Source organism: Natrix helvetica (genome assembly GCF_964273705.1).
Source record: "Natrix helvetica genome assembly, chromosome: 1".
Taxonomy (NCBI): Eukaryota; Metazoa; Chordata; class Lepidosauria; order Squamata; family Natricidae; genus Natrix; species Natrix helvetica.
The window spans coordinates 363,190,109-363,208,702 of record NC_138548.1 but is presented as its reverse complement, the minus strand read 5'-3'; positions in this window follow the sequence as shown (position 1 = coordinate 363,208,702).

Here is an 18,594-nt window from a genome sequence, read left to right as displayed (position 1 = left end):
CGACTCCCGGTATCCCTTGCAAAAGTCGTTCCATGACGCTCTGGAACAATCCTGGAGCAATACTCACGCCGAATTGTAGCCGGTTGCATTTGAATGCTCCTCTATGCGTCACTATAGTTTGGGCCTCCGCTGTGGCGCTATCAACGGGCAGCTGCTGGTAAGCTTGTGCCATGTCTAATTTTGCAAATACCTTTCCTGGCCCCAACGACTGCAATAAGTGCTGTACTACAGGCACAGGATATGCGCTTTGTTGTAGCGCGACATTAATTGTGCATTTATAGTCCGCGCAGATGCGGACTGATCCGTCTGGTTTGACTGGGGTCACGATGGGCGTTTCCCAGCACGCGTGATCCACCGGCTCAAGGATTCCTTGCTCCACTAACTTATCTATTTCCTTATCTATTTTTGGGCGGAGTGCAAAAGGCACTCGTCTCGGTTTAAGTCGGATTGGCGCCACTTTGGGGTCTAAATTGAATGAAATCGGTTTACCCACATACTTACCAAGACCGGGGCTGAACACATCCTCGAACTCCTTAAAAATCTGCTCAGCGCTGCTGTTTTCCACGGCGTTGATTCGGGTGACTTCTAGCCCCAAGGATTCAAACCAATCCAGTCCTAGGAGGTTTTGTAATGGTGCGCTGGCGATGGTCACGGGCAGCTGGGCTACGATGTCCTTGAAACGGATCTGGAACGTGCCTTGGCCTACGATGGGGACTCGGTTCCCCTGGTAGTCTCGTAGCAGGATGTCTGGAACGCGTAGTTGGCTTTTTTTGAGGCTAGGGATAGCCTGTTTCATGGATGCCCATGAAATGATCGTCAGGGACGATCCTGTGTCAACTTCCAGCTCGCAAGGTGAGCCCTCCAAGAGGACTGTGACTTTCAGCTTTTTAGGCTGCTTGGTGCGGACCTGGCTTATTGTTGTGAGATACGTTCGCAATTCCTCTCTCTGGGTCAACTCTATCTCATCATCTGTATCCTGAAAATACTCTCGTGGAGCGTCTTGATAGAACGCTCTCTCAGCTCTTTGTGTGTAGTCTCTCTGGGAATACGCTCGCTGAGCTCCTTGTGTGTAATCTCTCTGGGGATACGCTCGCTCAGCTCTTTGGGAATTTTCTCTCTGGGTAAACACTTGTGGATTTCTCTCTGGGCGCCCTTTTTGATTTCGCCAAGCCCCTGGGTTGGGCTTCTGTTGGCGGTACATGGGTGGCTGCCATGAGGCAGGGACTTCGCTCCGGCACACTCGTGCGATGTGCCCAAGTTTGTTGCAGTGCGAACAAACAACGTTCCTGAACCTACAGGTAGACCTGGGGTGATTCCCTCCGCAACTTGCGCAGGGCGGCAAACGGAATCTGGGTCTCCCCCCAGGCCTCATGTGACTGCTCCGCATCAGGTGACTGTCCTCGAACTCGGGATCCTCGTAGTCGGGGCTTGTGTCCTCGTAGTGAACTCTGGTTTGCCTTGGTACTGGCTGGTTTATGCTGAAACCTCGTTGTATGGTTACCGATGATTTCTCTGCTGACTCTGACGCTCTTGCTTCGTTTAGAGCTATCTGTAGGGTTAAATTCGGGTTTGCCAACAGCTTCTTTTGTAGTGAAATGTCTCTTAACCCACAGATAAGCTGCGCTAAGATATGCTCGTCCAGATCCCTGAACTCGCAGTGAGTTGCTGCTTTACGCAGGGCTGCAACATATTGATTGATTGATTCTCCCGCTTTCTGGTTCCGCGTGTTGAATTCCTTGCGGCAAACATGGCGGGAAGGTTTTGGCGTGTAATGGGTCCGTAGAGCCTGTTGCAACGCCGTCCATGATACTGCCTGTATTGGAGTAGGCGCGGTGAGGTCTCTGGCCGTGTTGAAGACTTCTTTCCCGCAGTAGCCGAGGAAGATGTTTTTCTTCCGGGCGTCGGTGATCCCCGTGTATTCGTTCGCTTCGAGAAAACACTCGAAGCGAATCATGAAGGCTTCCCACTCGTCGTTCGCTGGGTCGAATGGAGCGGGGGGAGTGTGCATCGCCATTTTCTCTCGTTTGAATTTGCCGCGCTGCGGTGACCGAGATGGCTGCCAGAATTTCTGCCGAATTCCTGGGCTGGATCAAATCCGGAGATTCTGGAGTAGCGTTCTTTGTCCTATCTGTCTCTCGATCCCACCTTCGTCGCCAATGTTAGATCTGGGCAACGAGAGAACAGACTGCGGACATGAAGTGACTTAACAGCTCTTTATTAATAGTAGTAGTGATCCAGCTTGCTCTGTGGCCGGAGGGTTCCCCTTTTATAGTACTCGGGTACGCCTCTCGACCAATCAGAGCGATACCTGTTTCCCGCTGTAGCAGCGGACCAGAGAGGAGACTTCCTCCGATATATGTTAATATCTAACACACTTCATAAACACATGGCACAACATAGGAGAGCAAGCACATCAGGACAAGATTCAGCAGTCCATCTGCATTTGAAAGGCAAAGATCACATTTTAGAACACATTATGTTGTGTGATTTCATTCATTTAACTACTTAAGTATTTATTTACTACAGACATTTATCAGAAATGACGCAGGTGGAGCTCATCCAGAGATCTTAGCAATGGTTTTTTTGGGGGAAGTCATTGGTCATTGCCTCTTTCTTAGAGTACTGAGAGAAGGGCTGTCCTAGTGTTACCCAATTGGTTTTAAGCCCAGGGAAGGACTAGAATTTATAGTCTCCCAATTTCTAGCCTAGTGCCTTAGCCACTACACCAAACTGCCTCTAGTCATATCCATGCATGTAATATATGACTGGTCAGTTGGATTGCAAATGGATGTACAAGTTTATAGATTTTGGACCTGCCTTGGAATGGGTGGGGATGAGTTATTATTGTTCCAGTAGATTTGACAGTGTTCAACCAGGGGAATGTCCTTTGGTTATTTTATTCGTATTTTTAATGTTTTGTCTAGTTTGTTTTGTCTCTCTTTAATTTCTTTTTCTTTTGGATTTTGGATTATAATCATTTGAATAAAATGTAAATATAAATAAAGAGAGACCTATTTAGGGGGTGCTCTCTAAACATGCCATTATTTTAGTTGCATTATAGTTTATCTGCAGTTGGGGTTCTTTGTAATATTGGACTCAAGAAGGAGGATAATGGAACTGTTCAACTAATATATATTGTAATAGATAAAGAAGACAGGAACTAAAATAAGATTTCTAGAAAATAATTCTTACAAAATTAGATGATTTAGGATCACACAGATGTCATGTGAGGAATGGATTTGGCATAAACTCCCAGTCAGAGGTTGGAATAACACATACATCTACAAATTTTTCTTGTGGACACTTCAAAAGCTTCTGAGTGATCACTGGGAGATGAAGGTGGACACAGTTAGAACAATTAATCAGAGAAACAGCTTGCCTCCAGAAGTTGTGAATGCCCCAACACTGGAAGTCTTTAAGAAGATGTTGGATAGCTATTGTTTGAAATGGTATAGGGTTTCCTGCCTAGGCAGGGGGTTGGAGTAGAAGACCTCCAAGGTCCCTTCCAACCATATTATTCTGTGAAACTCTCCTTATCCAGAAGCCTTTTTTATCTTCTTAAAATGGAGGTTTCCTAAGATATGTCATCCTGAGCCCATAAGACTTATTTTCAAATTTAGCTATTTTATCCAGCTATCCACTAAAATTGGATGTTTACAATAAGAAAAAAGGGGTTTATCTAAAAATTGTAGAACAGGAGTATAAAGGGCTTGAATGACACCAGATTTTGTTCATTCAAGGCAGAACTGATGTGAAAAAGAATGAAGAAATGGAACAAACAATGTGTATTTCTGTGATTATTTTTATTGCGAACAAAATAAAAGTAAAATCATGATAAAGATGGTGGTTGTCAGGAAGAAGAAGGTAATTTCTCCTCTTGAAGACAGAAACGTGGGCACAGGAAGCAGGTATCTGCTCATTATGCTCGGTCATTGCACATCTTCCTATTTACTGCTACAGTGTGAGAAAGAGGTTGCAGAACATTATGGACATATTTGTTGATTTTGTAGGTAGCCAATGTGGTTGTAATCTGAGAGAAGATGTCAGTCTCAGTCCCTTTGAGGATAATGAAAAGGTCCTTTTCCCTTCCACAGCTTTACTTAGGAACTTGGCCATTGATGTGAGGTTTCCCCTCCCCCCAACCCTCCTGCCTTTTTGTAAGGGCCTAAAGATGTGTCTCTGCCAGTTGGAGCCCTAGTGGGGGAACATATAATGCTCCCCTTCTCTGTGGGAGCACCTTCCCTCTGGAATGAGCTGCCCCCGGAGCTCCGCATAATCCCTGACCTCCAGTCCTTCCGATGCACCCTAAAAAGTTGGCTTTTCCAGCAAGCCGGCCTGGCCTGTTAATGTTAATTTTAATTTTAACTTATTTTAAATGTATTGTTTCTTTAAAAAAATCGATTTTTTTTTTTTTTTCTGGAAATGGATTTAATCTTTTTTAAACTTTTGAGATGTGTGTTTTTAATGTTGTACGCCACCTTGAGTCCTTTTGGAGAAGGACGGCATATAAATCCAAATAAACCAAACCATACCAAACCAAACCAAACAGAACAATGGAGGTGGTTGATTGAGTAATAACAGATCCCGCCATTATGCCACTGTGAGCCCCACTCTCCTCATGTGTCTTTGGTTTCAATGTCTGATTTAAACTTTTTATGCTTTGAATGGGTATGTAACTGTAAGCTGCCCAAAGTTAACCTATGGTAAGATGGATAGACAGACAGACAAAATTATATCGCTGAGCTAGATACAATTGTAAATAAGCCATGATACAACTAAAATAATGACATTTTAAAAAGGACTTTTTTGTGATATTTGTTTTCTGGCATATGACCAACATTCCCATTGCACCAGTATCATTTTTAAAATATTTTGATGGGGCATTTCAGGGCTCATGTAATCTAAGGGCAGAGGACAGATATCATACCTCAATTGTTCAAAAGAGAATGGGGGTTATCTTGCAATTCAACTGGGTAAGTGTGGAGGATACATTGTCTGACTGCCCTTAATTTTTTTCAAGCAAAATCATTGGCCAACTCATGGATGCAAAACAACTGGGGACATTTTCTAGGTTTGGCCTGTTGGAAAGTATGGAAAGTCAAAATTCCTCTGTTTCACATTTCAACATTTCTTCTGGTAGTAAGTTGCGCTTTTGTATTCAGGTCTGGCCTCAGAATGATAATGTAGCACTTAGGGATGAAGATGCAGCCAAGCAACCCAGCACTGGAGGCTAGGATGGAGAAGATTTGAACAGCCACCATGTATTTCCCTTTGGTGCTCAGGTAGGTGGGCACAAAACTCACCCAGACACTGCAGAAGACCAACATGCTGAAGGTGATAAGCTTGGCTTCATTGAAGGTTCCAGGCAGATTCCTAGCCAGGAAAGCCACTGTGAAGCAGACGGCAGCCAGGATTCCCATGTAGCTGAGGGTGATGTAGAACATGACAACAGAGCCTTCATTGCATTGCAGGATGATCATTCCAGGCTGGGAATGGAAGTCAGAGTCAGGGAATGGGGGAGAAACTCCAAGCCAGATGGAGCAGATGATAATTTGGACAGCAGAACAAGAAAGAATGATGGAGTTGGCTAAACTCTTCCCCAACCATCTCTTCACTCAATTTCCTGGTTTTGTGGCTAGGAAAGCCAGCACCACCGTGATTGTTTTGGCCAAGAGAGAAGAAATGGCAATTGAGAAGGTGATGCTGAAAACCATTTGTCGGAAAAGGCAGGTGGCTTTCCTTGGTTGACCAATGAAGAGACATGGAGACAAGAAACAAAGCAGGAGGGAGACCAGGAGGATGTAAGAGAGATCACGATTGTTGGCTTTCACAATGTGTGTTTCCCGGTGTTTAATAAATATGATTAACACAAATCCTGTTGTTAAGAACAAGAGGAGGGCAAAAGAGAACAGGATGATGCCCAGATATTCTTCATACAACAGGAAGGATGTTACTTTGAGGATACAGAGAACTCGATCCTCATTTGGATATTTATCATCAGGACATTTGGTGCATTTTTCCATATCTGAGAAAACCACAAAGAAACATTTCTTCAACATTCTGTCCTTTTAAATGGCAAGAAATACACTCTTGAAGCAACAGCCACGAACATTTTCAAAGAAGCATTGGTTAATATTTGAAGTAAAATTCTGAATTCTGAAGAACAGAATTGTCTGTCCATCCATCCATCCATTCCATCCATCCATTCCATCCATCCATTCCATCCATCCATCCATCCGTCCTCATTTCCTGTGAAGTGTTCAGAACTTCCCTAGGAACCTAGAGTATTAGAGGTTAATAATAGATCAGTTCATCTTTCTAGACACACTTCCTGAGTCCTGCAGGAGGGGATTTTTTAATATAATGAACTCAGATTATGTGCATCTTGTGAACTCTTGGAAACTGGTAGAGAAAACTCAAGTCATGGAGATAATCTGAAATGGCTAATGGGAGAAATGGTAATATGGGGGAATGAGGTATCCCAGTGATTTACTTGGAGAGGCTCGTATAAAATATATAGCAATAATCTTTTCAATAATTATCCTAAGATCATTCATCAGTTTTCAAAGAAATCTGATGTTCCTAGAAGTCAAAATATAGAGGGAAACATCCAAACAAAAATCAAAAGAAAAGGGGAGAGATATTTTATCTGGCAGTAATACAGGTTGGGCAATAATGGCAAACACTCTTGTCTCATCCCAGACCCTCTTTCAAGATCATTTTGCTGTTTTCCCCATTAGGTAAGAAATTGTGCAGTTCCAAAATAAAAAAAAAGAAAACATTGTGCTTCTATCTGTGTTTTAACTTGTATTTCTATAAAAATGATCTGGATCAGTGGTGGTATTCAAATTATTTTCCTACCGCTTCTGTGGGCATGACTTGGTGGGCGTGGTTTGGTGGGTGGCACCTTGTTGTGAGTGACATTGAGTTGGCCATACCCACTCAGTCACATGACCCCCCAAGCCATGCGCCCCAAACCACGCCCACAGAACCAGCAGAAAAGTTCTGCCAATTCTAGTGTTCAACCTGCCTGCTTCTCTCCTCCTTCTCATGTTTGCTCTGAGTGTATGAGGAGAGGAGCAGCCAGGTTAAATGCTGCGGCAAAAGCCGAACTTTTCGGACTGCCTTCACAGTGCAGCTGAACTGCTCAGAAGGCAGCTCTTATGGCCTGTCCCTTTATGGTTGCCCCCCCCCCCCCGATCGAAGTACCTTAAAAGGACAGACTGTGGTGGCTGGCTGTGATGGGAGGCAGAAAAGTTTGGCTTCTCTCTGCTGCAGCATTTAACCAGGCTGCTTCTCTCCTCTGTCTTATGTTTCCTCTGTGTATATGAGGCCGAGAAGGAGGAGAGAAGCAGCCAGGTTAAATGCTGTGGCAGAGAGAAGCTGAACTTTTCTGCCTCGCTTCACAGTGGAGCTGCTCGGAAGGCACTCCTACAGCCTGCCTGCCCCTGTACAGTCCCCCCTCCCCTACATGTCGAAGTACCGTAACAGACAGCAGCAGCAGGGCCTGGGGATGGTAGGACGGCTACCGTGGCTTCCAGGCTTGCCTGTAGGTAGGAGTAGGCAGCTCCATTGGGGCACAGGCAATGTGTGAGAAGGCAGCTTAGGCAGGCAAGCTGCAGAGCATAGACTGTGCATGCACAAGTAAGTGACACAGAATGTGCTTTGACTGGGCAGGGTGGGGTGAACTGGTCAGCAGGCGGGTGGGGTGAGTGGTGACCAGGCAGTCATGGGTGAGCAGCAACCGGTCGACCAGGCAGGCAGTGGTGGGGCAAGCCAGAGGTCGTATTTACCTGTTCAGCGAACCAATAAAAATTTCTGTTACTGTATGCGCGAACCTGTCCGAACCAGCTGAATACCACCTCTGATCTGGATGAATCCAATTCCATAAGACCTGCTCTTTGCTTTGGTGTCACCCACCTTCCTGAGTGGAGATGGTCCCATCCGGACAAGGAATGCAGTCATAGCAGCAAGTTAGTTCTCCTTCTCGAGCCCTTTTGACAAATCCAGGCTGACAACTTTCCACACATTTTGACTCTGGCAGCGACTAAGCAGAAAAATAAGCAATGACAAACCATCCATAGAAACCATAGGTCAAGATGAACATTAGTGAAAGAGTCTTTGACCTTCACTTAGATAATTATATACACTCCAACTCCTTACGAAAGATTGCAGGAGATACAACTACTGACAGATTATTCACTTAGTTCATCCCTTTTGCTTTTGGAACATCGCATTTCAATAAGGAAATTTTCTGGAGGGATGGGGAGGTGGAAAGTCTACAGGGATGGAATTAAGAAATGATTTAAGCATTAAATGACAACCAATGGGTTCCTTCTCCTAGCTATGTTAACACTGATTCCTATGTACCCCGTGTATCCATAATTTAATGTATATTTACTTTTAGAATAAAATTATTTTAAAAGACTTATTAAAATTTTATTCTATTAGAGTTATAAAAATATAATAAAACTGTGATGAAGAAGGAAACCCATGACTGGTAAACTCTACAAAATTTTTTTTGAAGACTACATAAAACATTGCAAAGCTGCTCCTCTTTTAAATTAACCTAAAATAGTCTCCCAGGTAATATGCATAGGAAAAAGTTCCTTACTAACCAAGGCTGTCAACCTTACAGGAGCTGTTCTTCGTTTAGTTGTGTTTCTTTTCTTTAATTTATATGCCTGTCTTCTTGGTCAAATGAGACTAAAAGTAAGTGCCTAGTTTTTAGAACCATGGTTAGATGACATAGAGGTAAAGTCCTGAAAACATGTCCCTCATAAAGTCAAGCATCTTTTGCTGCAAAGATGAACGTGACTATGAGCCCTTTGTTGGAAAAAGTGATTTCTAAGGCCCAGCTGGATATCCAAGATAAGGTCCTTTCTGTTGAAGAAACTACAATTTAGTGACAGCAATTGCCATGAAAAGACAGACCCATCTTTATCAATACTGAAATTTGCAGCCTCATTTCTGCCCAGAGACACTTAAGAACAATCAAAATAAACAATTGCATTCAAGGAATGTTCAGATGAAGTGCTCTTTTAAAAGCCAAAGGCCAAATCTAAGTAATATTTCCTTTCAAATTCTCCCTTGTTACTTCCACTATCAAGAAGGGCTTTTCTTTGGATCAAAGTCATGTTTCAGTGCTCCGGTTTTCTGGGTCAGGGCATTATCTCACATCAGATCGGTCATGATTGAATTTCATTGGATTCAGTCCAAACCTGAACTTGGGAACTGTTTAACAGAATTGCCTTTTCCTTTGCTTTTTTTCGAAAAAGGAACAAGCAAATTTGAATCTATCATTACCACAATCATTGGTACTTGAGGGCCTCTCTCATTAGTTTTCTGGAGATACCAGATTACAGAGGATGCACAAAAGGGCCTGAATGAATGACCTGAATCCTAGAAATTGTCACCCACCTTCCCATGTTGAACAGTGCAGCATCAGCTTAAAATATTGCTCCAAATTTTAGCATGTAAAGGACACCTTGATCAATTGTATTAAAGCCTTCCAAGCAATCTAAGAAAATTGTGAGATTTCTACTACCCACATTGAATTCTCAGTGAAGTCGATTACCTTGGTGATGAGACTTAGCCCACTCAATATTTCTCCTACCTTCTGATGCAAGTTTAGCCATGATAGAGCACCTTTTTTGACAGTAAATCTCTGTTTTTCAAAACTCCCCATTTCCTTGTCAATGGGTTCCATTCTGGGCAAAGGGACCCAACTTAGGACGTTCAGATCTGCTGCTATATCTCCATTTTGGTCCAAGTAAAATTTTTGATGGGAAATATTGAAAAACTCATTCTTTTCCAGGAATGAATGGAACTAGAAGAGAAACATCCAGGAATTTTAAAATCAGAAACCTTGGTTTCATATCCCAGGTGGTCTTTTCACATTTAAATCTTTCTTCTACAGTTGTCTAGCTTTGAGATATTGTCAGTCGGGAGAACAAGTATTACCATTATCCTCAAAAGTGAAACGGGCCCAGATAAATTTGTGGGTTTGCTAACGAATTTAAAAGGGAAAGAAAAGAGTAAATAGAAATGGTGTCATATACAGGAGCCCAGGACTTTCAGAGGATTATGATAGCATTCTGGTTGAAGAGATAACCCAGATGGCAATGAAGGGAGAGGTTATAATCATGAGGAACTTCAAGACCCCTCACATTAATTGGAATCTTTTAACTGCACTTACAATCAGGAGCAGGGATATGTTAGAGGGTGCCTTGCTAAAGCAGTAAAATGCACAACAAAGAGTGGGGGGACCATATTCTAGACTTAGTTTTGATAAAAGGGGATAGAGGACCAGATGTTGGGGTGGGGGAAAACTTAGATTCCAGTGATCACCAAGGCCTTTGGTTTAACATTAAATCTAAAACTGATATAACATACACTAAAATTAAAATTTTAGAATTTAAGCAGACTAAGTTTACTAAAATGGTGGAGTTTCTGAAACATAAACCTGAAGGGTGGCATAAAGTGTCAGGAGTCAGTGTTCAATGGATGCTGATAAAATCTGCCTTCTTAGAGGCAACAAGTGTCTATGAGAGCCACATTAGTAAAAGCAAAAGAAAGAGAAGTCCATTCTGGTTCATAGCTTGTAAAGAAGAAGAAAAATCAGCATATAGCAGATAGAAGAATAGCAGCAATGTAGCTGTTAGAGAGTTGTATAAGAAACCACAGAAGAAAGCAAAATAAGATACTGTATGAATGTTTGTTTATGCCTTATGCATTAGTTATAGCTTCTGAATGCTCTTCAAGTGTAGCCCCACGTAGAGTGCCTTACAATAGGCCAAGAATGAGATGCACAGTGGTTGATTGACTGAGCACTGGAAACAGTGGTGGGATCCTCCTGATTTAACAATCAGTTCAGTGATCACGTGCTTCATTGGCGTCCGTGCCTGAAGAAATCTTCACTTCCACGTTTCTACACATGATCAGATTGCTGACATGCTCAACAAACCACTTGCAGCAGTTCAACACGAGTATCTGCGAAAGAATACAATACAATACAATACAATAGTAGAGTTGGAAGGGACATTGGAGGTCTTCTAGTCCAACCCCCTGCCTAGGCAGGAAACCCTATACCATTCCAGACAAATGGCTATCCAACATCTTCTTAAAGACTTCCAGTGTTGGGGCATTCACAACTTCTGGAGGCAAGCTGTTCCACTGATTAATTGTTCTAACTGTCAGGAAGTTTCTCCTCAGTTCTAAGTTGCTTCTCTCCTTGATTAGTTTCCACCCATTGCTTCTTGTTCTACCCTCAGGTGCTTTGGAGAATAGTTTGACTCCCTCTTCTTTGTGGCAACACCTGAGATATTGGAACACTGCTATCATGTCTCCCTTAATCCTTCTTTTCATTAAAGTAGACATACCCAGTTCCTGCAACTGTTCTTCATATGTTTTAGTCTCCAGTCCCCTAACCATCTTTGTTGCTCTTCTCTGCACTTTTTCTAGAATCTCCACATCTTTTTTACATCATGGCGACCAGAACTGAATGCAGTATTCTAAGTGTGGCCTTACCAAGGCATTATAAAGTGGTATTAACACTTCACGTGATCTTGATTCTATCCCTCTGATGATGCAGCCTAGAACTGTGTTGGCTTTTTTGGCAGCTGCTGCACACTGCTGGCTCATATTTAAATGGTTGTCCACTAGAACTCCAAGATCCCTCTCACAGTTACTACTATTGAGCAAGGTACCACCTATACTGTATCTGTGCATTCCATTTTTGTTGCCTAAATGTAGAACCTTACTCTTTTCACCATTGAATTTCATTTTATTAGATAGTGCCCAATGTTCAAGTTTGTCAAGATCCTTCTGTATCTTAAGCCTATCTTCTGGAGTGTTGGCTATTCCTGCCAGCTTGGTGTCATCTGCAAATTTGATGAGTTCCCCATTTATTCCCTCATCCAAATCATTGATGAAGATGTTGAAGAGTACTGGGCCTAAAACAGAGCCTTGGGGTACTCCACTGCATACTTCCCTCCATGTAGATGCAGTTCCATTGAGGACTACCCGTTGAGTGCGGTTGGTCAGCCAGTTACGAATCCATCTGGTGGTGATGCTGTCTAACCCACATTCTTCTACTTTATCTAGTAGTAGGTTATGGTCTACCTTATCAAAAGCCTTACTGAAGTCCAAGTAAACTATATCAACGGCATTCTTCTGGTCCACTAATTTTGTCACATTATCAAAGAATGTGATAAGATTAGTCTGGCATGATCTGTTTTTGACAAATCCATGTTGACTTTTGGCTATTACCTTGTTTACTTCTAGGTGTTCACAAATTCGTTGCTTGATTATTTTTTCCAGAATCTTTCCTGGTATTGAGGTCAGGCTGATAGGTCTGTGGTTTCCTGGATCTATTTTTTTCCCTTTTTTGAAGATGGGAACCACATCAGCTCTTTTCCAGTCCTATGGTAGTTCCCCGGTGTTCCAGGATCTCTGAAAGATATAATTCAGTGGTTCTGAGATCTCGTCTGCTAGTTCCTTCAGAACCTTGGGGTGTAATCCATCCGGTTCTGGTGACTTGAACTCATCTAGGGTAGACAGGTGCTCACTTACCATTTTCTTTCCTATTTCAATTTGTGTTCCTAATCTGATTTTTGTGAAGATGTGCCTTATCTGATGATTTGATGACGTCAGCCCAACTAGCAAAAGAAGGGGTGTCACTGCGTTAATTGTTTTGCTAGACGAGCTGAACTGAATCATTACTGATGAATTACTGCGCAGGTCATAAGCCCTTATCAGCAAGTGATTTATTGCGCATGCTTAACATGTTTATATACAGCACATATTCCAGAGACTTCTTCCCTTTTGATCTTTGTTCGTCTTCAAGAAGGCGGACAACATTTGTTCTTACCAAAATGTAACAATTAGATAGATTTGTTTTATTTTCTATTTTGTTATTTTTGTATTAAAGCTTGTTTTTAATTAGAATATGTTCTCGGGATTTATTTTCATTTTTCGCTTCTTGAAGAATATGCCTGTTTGGAAAAGCCGTCGACAAGGTGAAATTTCCCCTGACAGATACAACCACACAACCAATCATTCCACCTACTGAAACAAAGCCAGCACTCCATCCCCTCCCACCAAGATATACAGAAAGATGGAAGCTCCGGTCACACTTTAAGCCAAAGACCACAGCCTGAAGATGGCAAGTGAGATCTCGCTGAAACGTTGCAAAGACAATCTCAATCTTACACGGGAAAAGAACGGAATACAACAAAACCAGCATATATATATTTGTATTTATGTTACAACCCCTGGTATGCCCAAATATGGGAGGAAGCTAAATAGCTTGAAATGGATCTATACTAGTCTCCCTTTATTTATTTATCAGCACAAATACAACACAAATATAAAAAGGCAACATTAAAAATAAAAATATGGTTTTCTGCCTGGATGGTTTTCTGTGATGAGCCGAAGGACAGAAAGAGGGAGTAGTGAGCTTCCTCCCATATTTGGGCATACCAGGGGTTGTAACACAAACACATACCTATTTCCCTGGCTCAGCTGATAAAGGAGCTGCCTAATATGTAACACAGCCCAGGTTCGAATCCCAGTAAGGGTATGGCTAGCTGATGAGAGCTAAATAGCTTGAAATGGATCTATACTAGTCTCCCTTTTTTTATTTATCAGCACAAATACTATATGTGTGTGTGTGTGTGTGTGTGTGTGTGTGTGTGTGTGTGTGTGTGTATAGTCAGGGGAAGATATTACCCTGAGCTAGATGAGGCTTAGACCGCGGCGTTTCCAAACTGATAAAAAATTCTGGAGAAACATATTCTAATGAAAAACAAGCTTTAATACAAAAATAAGAAATGGAAATAAAACAAAAACTAACTAATTGTTACATTTTGGAAGAAGCAATTCGGTCTACCAGTTTCCTGGTAGACGGACAAAGATCAAAAAGAAAGAGAAGTCTCTGGAATGTGTGAAGTAATACACATGTTAAGCATGCGCAGTACATCATTGTCAGATAAGACCTTATGACCTGCGCAGTAACTCTTTCAGTAATTATTCAGTTCAGTTCTACTAGCAAACAATTTAATGCAGTGACATATATATATATATATATATATGTTGCTCTTAGATTTGTGAAGCTCTTTGACATTAATTTGGCATATTATAACAAGGTCTCCAACCCATGTCACTTCAAACCAGTTTTTAGGTGGGACCAAAATGGTGTCAAGGAAAAAAAATCTATTGGCCCTGTATCCTTCTTCATATTTACACAATGATATAATCCAAAAATATTTAGTGTCCTCAAAATAGAGTGACACCAAACTTTATAGTTCTGGTTGAGCTTACTCAGCAGTCTCTGGAGAAAAGATTCCATGTTGAAGGATAGCAGAAGTTAACAACATAGGTTTTGAAATGCTGCATTTTCCTCCAGCATCATTTTCTGGACAGGTCCTGATAGGAAAGACCAGAACAACTACAGAGTGGTTATCTGCAGGATCGCATCCTACCACACACGTCCCTACGACCAATCCGCTCACACAGGGAGGGACTCCTCCTGGTGCCGTCCGCTAGGCAATGCAAGCGGGCGACACCTAGGAGTAGGTCCTTCTCTGTGATGGGCCCAACCCTCTGGAATGACCTCCCCCCCAACATCCGAACTACCACCGACCTCCGTTCCTTCCGTCAAAAATTAAAGACTCACCTGTTTCAATCAGCTGGCCTGGCACTCTCTTAGTTTTGCCTCCCGAGGATATATTTTAATTGGGTTTGGGTATTTTAATTGGGGATGTTTTTTAGGGTTTCTATAGTATATTTATTTCTTGTACAGTCTTATCTCCTCCATCCAAATGTTTAGTATTTAATTGTTTTATATTATTGTATTTTATGCATTTTATTTGACTGTACACCGCCCCGAGTCCCTTTTTGGGAGAGGGGGCGGTTTAGAAATCCAAGAAATAAATAAATAAAATAAGAACACTGCCCTTGGGGGTATATCTGTTATTTTTCATTAAATATGCTCTATTCCAGCTTCCTTTCTGCAAATGGAGCCAAGGAAGAAGTTCAGGATCCCCAGAGGAAAAGTTGCTTCTCACTGTAATTATCACCATCCTGCTCTCTGAGATGTCTCCTTCTACTTCTCCAGTGACTGCCTTTGATGTAAACATCAGACTGAAGTACTAGGGAGGGGCGGGGGATCTTGCATTACAAAAGGATAAATGCTTTATGTCACACTCTGTAGTATGTGAATTTTAGGGCAGACAGAGGCTATGTTGTTAAATGTACTTTTCTCTATTTTCTATGTTAAGCTTAGTTTTTCTCACTTTCAATCACCTCTCCAATCACCTCTTATGAGAGTGCTTTTAATTCTTCAATTCTTCTTCTTGTTTAGAAACACGAAGGGGAGTGATTGAGCCCCATGAATTATGAACCTTCTGCTTCTGCTTCTAATTCTACTGTTGTCCCAGCCAATCTCTGGGAAGCTTAGAATGAAATGTCCACTGACTTTGGAATACCAGGATAGAGAAAAACCATGGAGCTATTACAGCCCAGGAGACCACCTCATTAGTGAAGTCATCACTGCAACAAGAATATCTCATATAATGTTCCCTTTCAATGCAGCTCCTTCTAGTGCAGGGGTGGCGAACACGCGGCTCGCGAGCCGCATGCGGCTCGTGGCCAAAATAAATGAGGCTCTTTGCCTCTTACCATTATTTAGTATACTGTGGCTCGGATCGCGCGCTAAACCCGGAAGTACGGTCAACGCTTGCCTGCACTCCACCAGCTCTGAGCTGGTCGTCGCGTCGACCGTACTTCCAGGTTTATCTCAACAGCGCCCTCTGCTGTTGAGATAAACCAAAAAAATAATGCTTCAAAGTCTAGCACAGTTGCTGCAGGATTCCGGTAAGGTTCTAATGATTGCTCAAATTAATAATAATGGTTGCATATTGAAGCTCTAGGTTCAGGAGCAGCAGAGTTTTAAATAGGAGAAAACATTTAATTGAATTTCCATGGTTAGTATATTTCCCAAAATTCTACGAGTGTTTTTCTCACAGCCTGTAATTGTAATAGATATCAAAGATAATCCAAACTCATATATATATTATAATACATATATTAGGTTAAAGGAAGATAATATTAGGACCAGGCTTTACCCATGTATAGGTTGTACTCGATTTACAATCACAATCTCGTCACTGAGCAAAGCAGTCATTAAGCGAGATATGTGACTGCTTTGTTTAATGACTGCAAGTGTGGCATTCCTGGTTGTGGTCATCAAGTAATCTTGTAGGTTGTTAGGTGGACAGAGATTCCACTTATTTATGGATTTAAAAGTTATACAGCAGCTCTAATGGGTTTATAAAAATTTATAACAAAAAACACCTGACTGAGCATGTTATATTATGTGTTTAATATATTATTGTTAAAATTATATGCTTTTGTGTGAGTGTTTGTCTGTTTTGGCAGGTCACTGCGTGGTGTGGCTCTCTGACTCTCACAGTTTAAAATTTTGGCTCTTTTTGTCGAACTTGTTCGCCACCCCTGTTCTAGTGAGTCTCACTCGTAAGTCATTCAGGATAATGGAGTTGCATTCCCTCTATTTATATTTCTAATACCTCATTTTGTTCTCCTTATTCTACTTGGATATGGCAGCACCTCTCCTGTCTAATTTCCTGAATCATTTTTATGACCATGCTTTCTTTGTCTTATTTTGAGGAAAAGATTCAAATCCAAAGATGAGACAGAAAAAAAACCCCTGAAACCAGTCCACATTATTTTCCTCTCTCTGTTCAATCTTGAATTCATGACTTGAATACTGATTTTTGTTTAAATTAGTGATTATTGTAGTTTTTTGCTGCCCAGCTCATTTCAAATACAGCTCATCATTGATATTTAATTCCAGATCTTTATACAAATACAGGATAACTTATTTTTAGGATTTGTTTCTGAGTCACTTTTGAAACATCCTCTTCCCTTTATGGAGGTTCTACTGTAATTATTCAATTATTTTGAACCCTGATTACTGGGCAAATGAAAATTAGTACCGCCACAATGAATAGTGTATTTGCACTTCTTAACCCATGCGGAGGACTGTATCAATTCCATCTTCCCAACATTCATTAAAATTGAATGGAGATGGGTGAGTATCATTTGTCTCTGGGTTTGGAGTCAGTATTGGATTAAGACTCTGTAAGCTTCAAAAGACAAGCAGATTAAATTGAAAAAAAATGTTGGTTCTGTTGTTGATGATAGTAACATAATCACATTTATAGCTGTTTGTTTTTTTTTCATTTTTCCAGGAGGTTATCTACTACTCATTGAAAAGTGCTATGATTTATTTTGATTAGTCAAGCAAAAATGTAGTAAAATATAAAATATGTTTTGCTATTCATGATGATGGTAATGGTGATGATAAAAATGAACATTTTTTTACAGTATAATATCTACTGAGCAGTCTAAACTCCTACGCTTCATTTTCACTATTCAACTGGTCAATAAGAATTCCCAGCTCCTGCAAAATCTCACACTTGGCTACAACATGCATGACAACTATTTGAACACTATTGGCACTTCAGATTCCTTGTTGGACATGCTCTCTACTGGAGAAGCCAATGTTCCCAACTACAGCTGTGGAAGGAAGGACTACATTTTGGCTCTTCTTGATGCAGCTGACAGGGAGATTTCCATCCAGATGTCAACATTAGCAGATGCCTACAAAGTCCCACAGGTTTGTGGTGTACCGCTTTATCTAGTAAAAAGAGTGAATCAGTATGATAGGTAAACAATAAATTCAACCATATTCACTCTACGGCATTCGAGAATTGCTTTCCTCCATGGCCAGCGTAGCTATATTGTCTAGTGATGGGATTGACACTGGGAAAGGGAAAAGCAGCAAAGCAGGCCTATCATCTCATTACACCATCACCATTGCTTTGGGGACTTCTACTGCACACAAGTAAGGAGAAGGTCTGTGTAGAAATCAAAATCCTTATTTTAAAACAACAACATATAACCTCTGTTGACAGATTCTTAAAAACTTAAATAAAATACAGCTCTTTACTTGAACAAAACAATTCAGTTGAATCTGCAAATGTGGGTCTGATTTCAGGAAAAAAAAAGAGTCATTTGCATTCTTTATTATGATTTTTTTATTAAGTCATTTCTTTTATCTAATCAAGAATGCAATATTCTAATATGTTCATGACAAAAAAAGTTGGATTTATTGACAGTCAATAACAGATCTTAAATACAGCATTCTTCATTGTTTTTTCAGATCAGTTATAAAATTGTTTCAGAGGCTCTGAGTGATAAAAGTCAATTCCTATTTTTTTACCGGATGCTTCCCAAAGAAGGGTTCCTCTACCCAGCAATTGTCCAACTTCTTCTCCATTTCAGATGGACCTTGATTGGTCTCTTTGCTTCAGACACAGAGAATGGAGAGAATTCCATGAGGACATTGACTCCTATGCTTGTCAAAAATGGAATTTGTGTTGTTATATCACAACAATTTTCACCAGCTGGTCATACACCACCTCTCAGGGATGCCATTTCCAAGTGGAGACAAGTCAATGTCTTTGTTCACATCATAAAATATTTTGCCATTTGGGACAGAATTCTTCC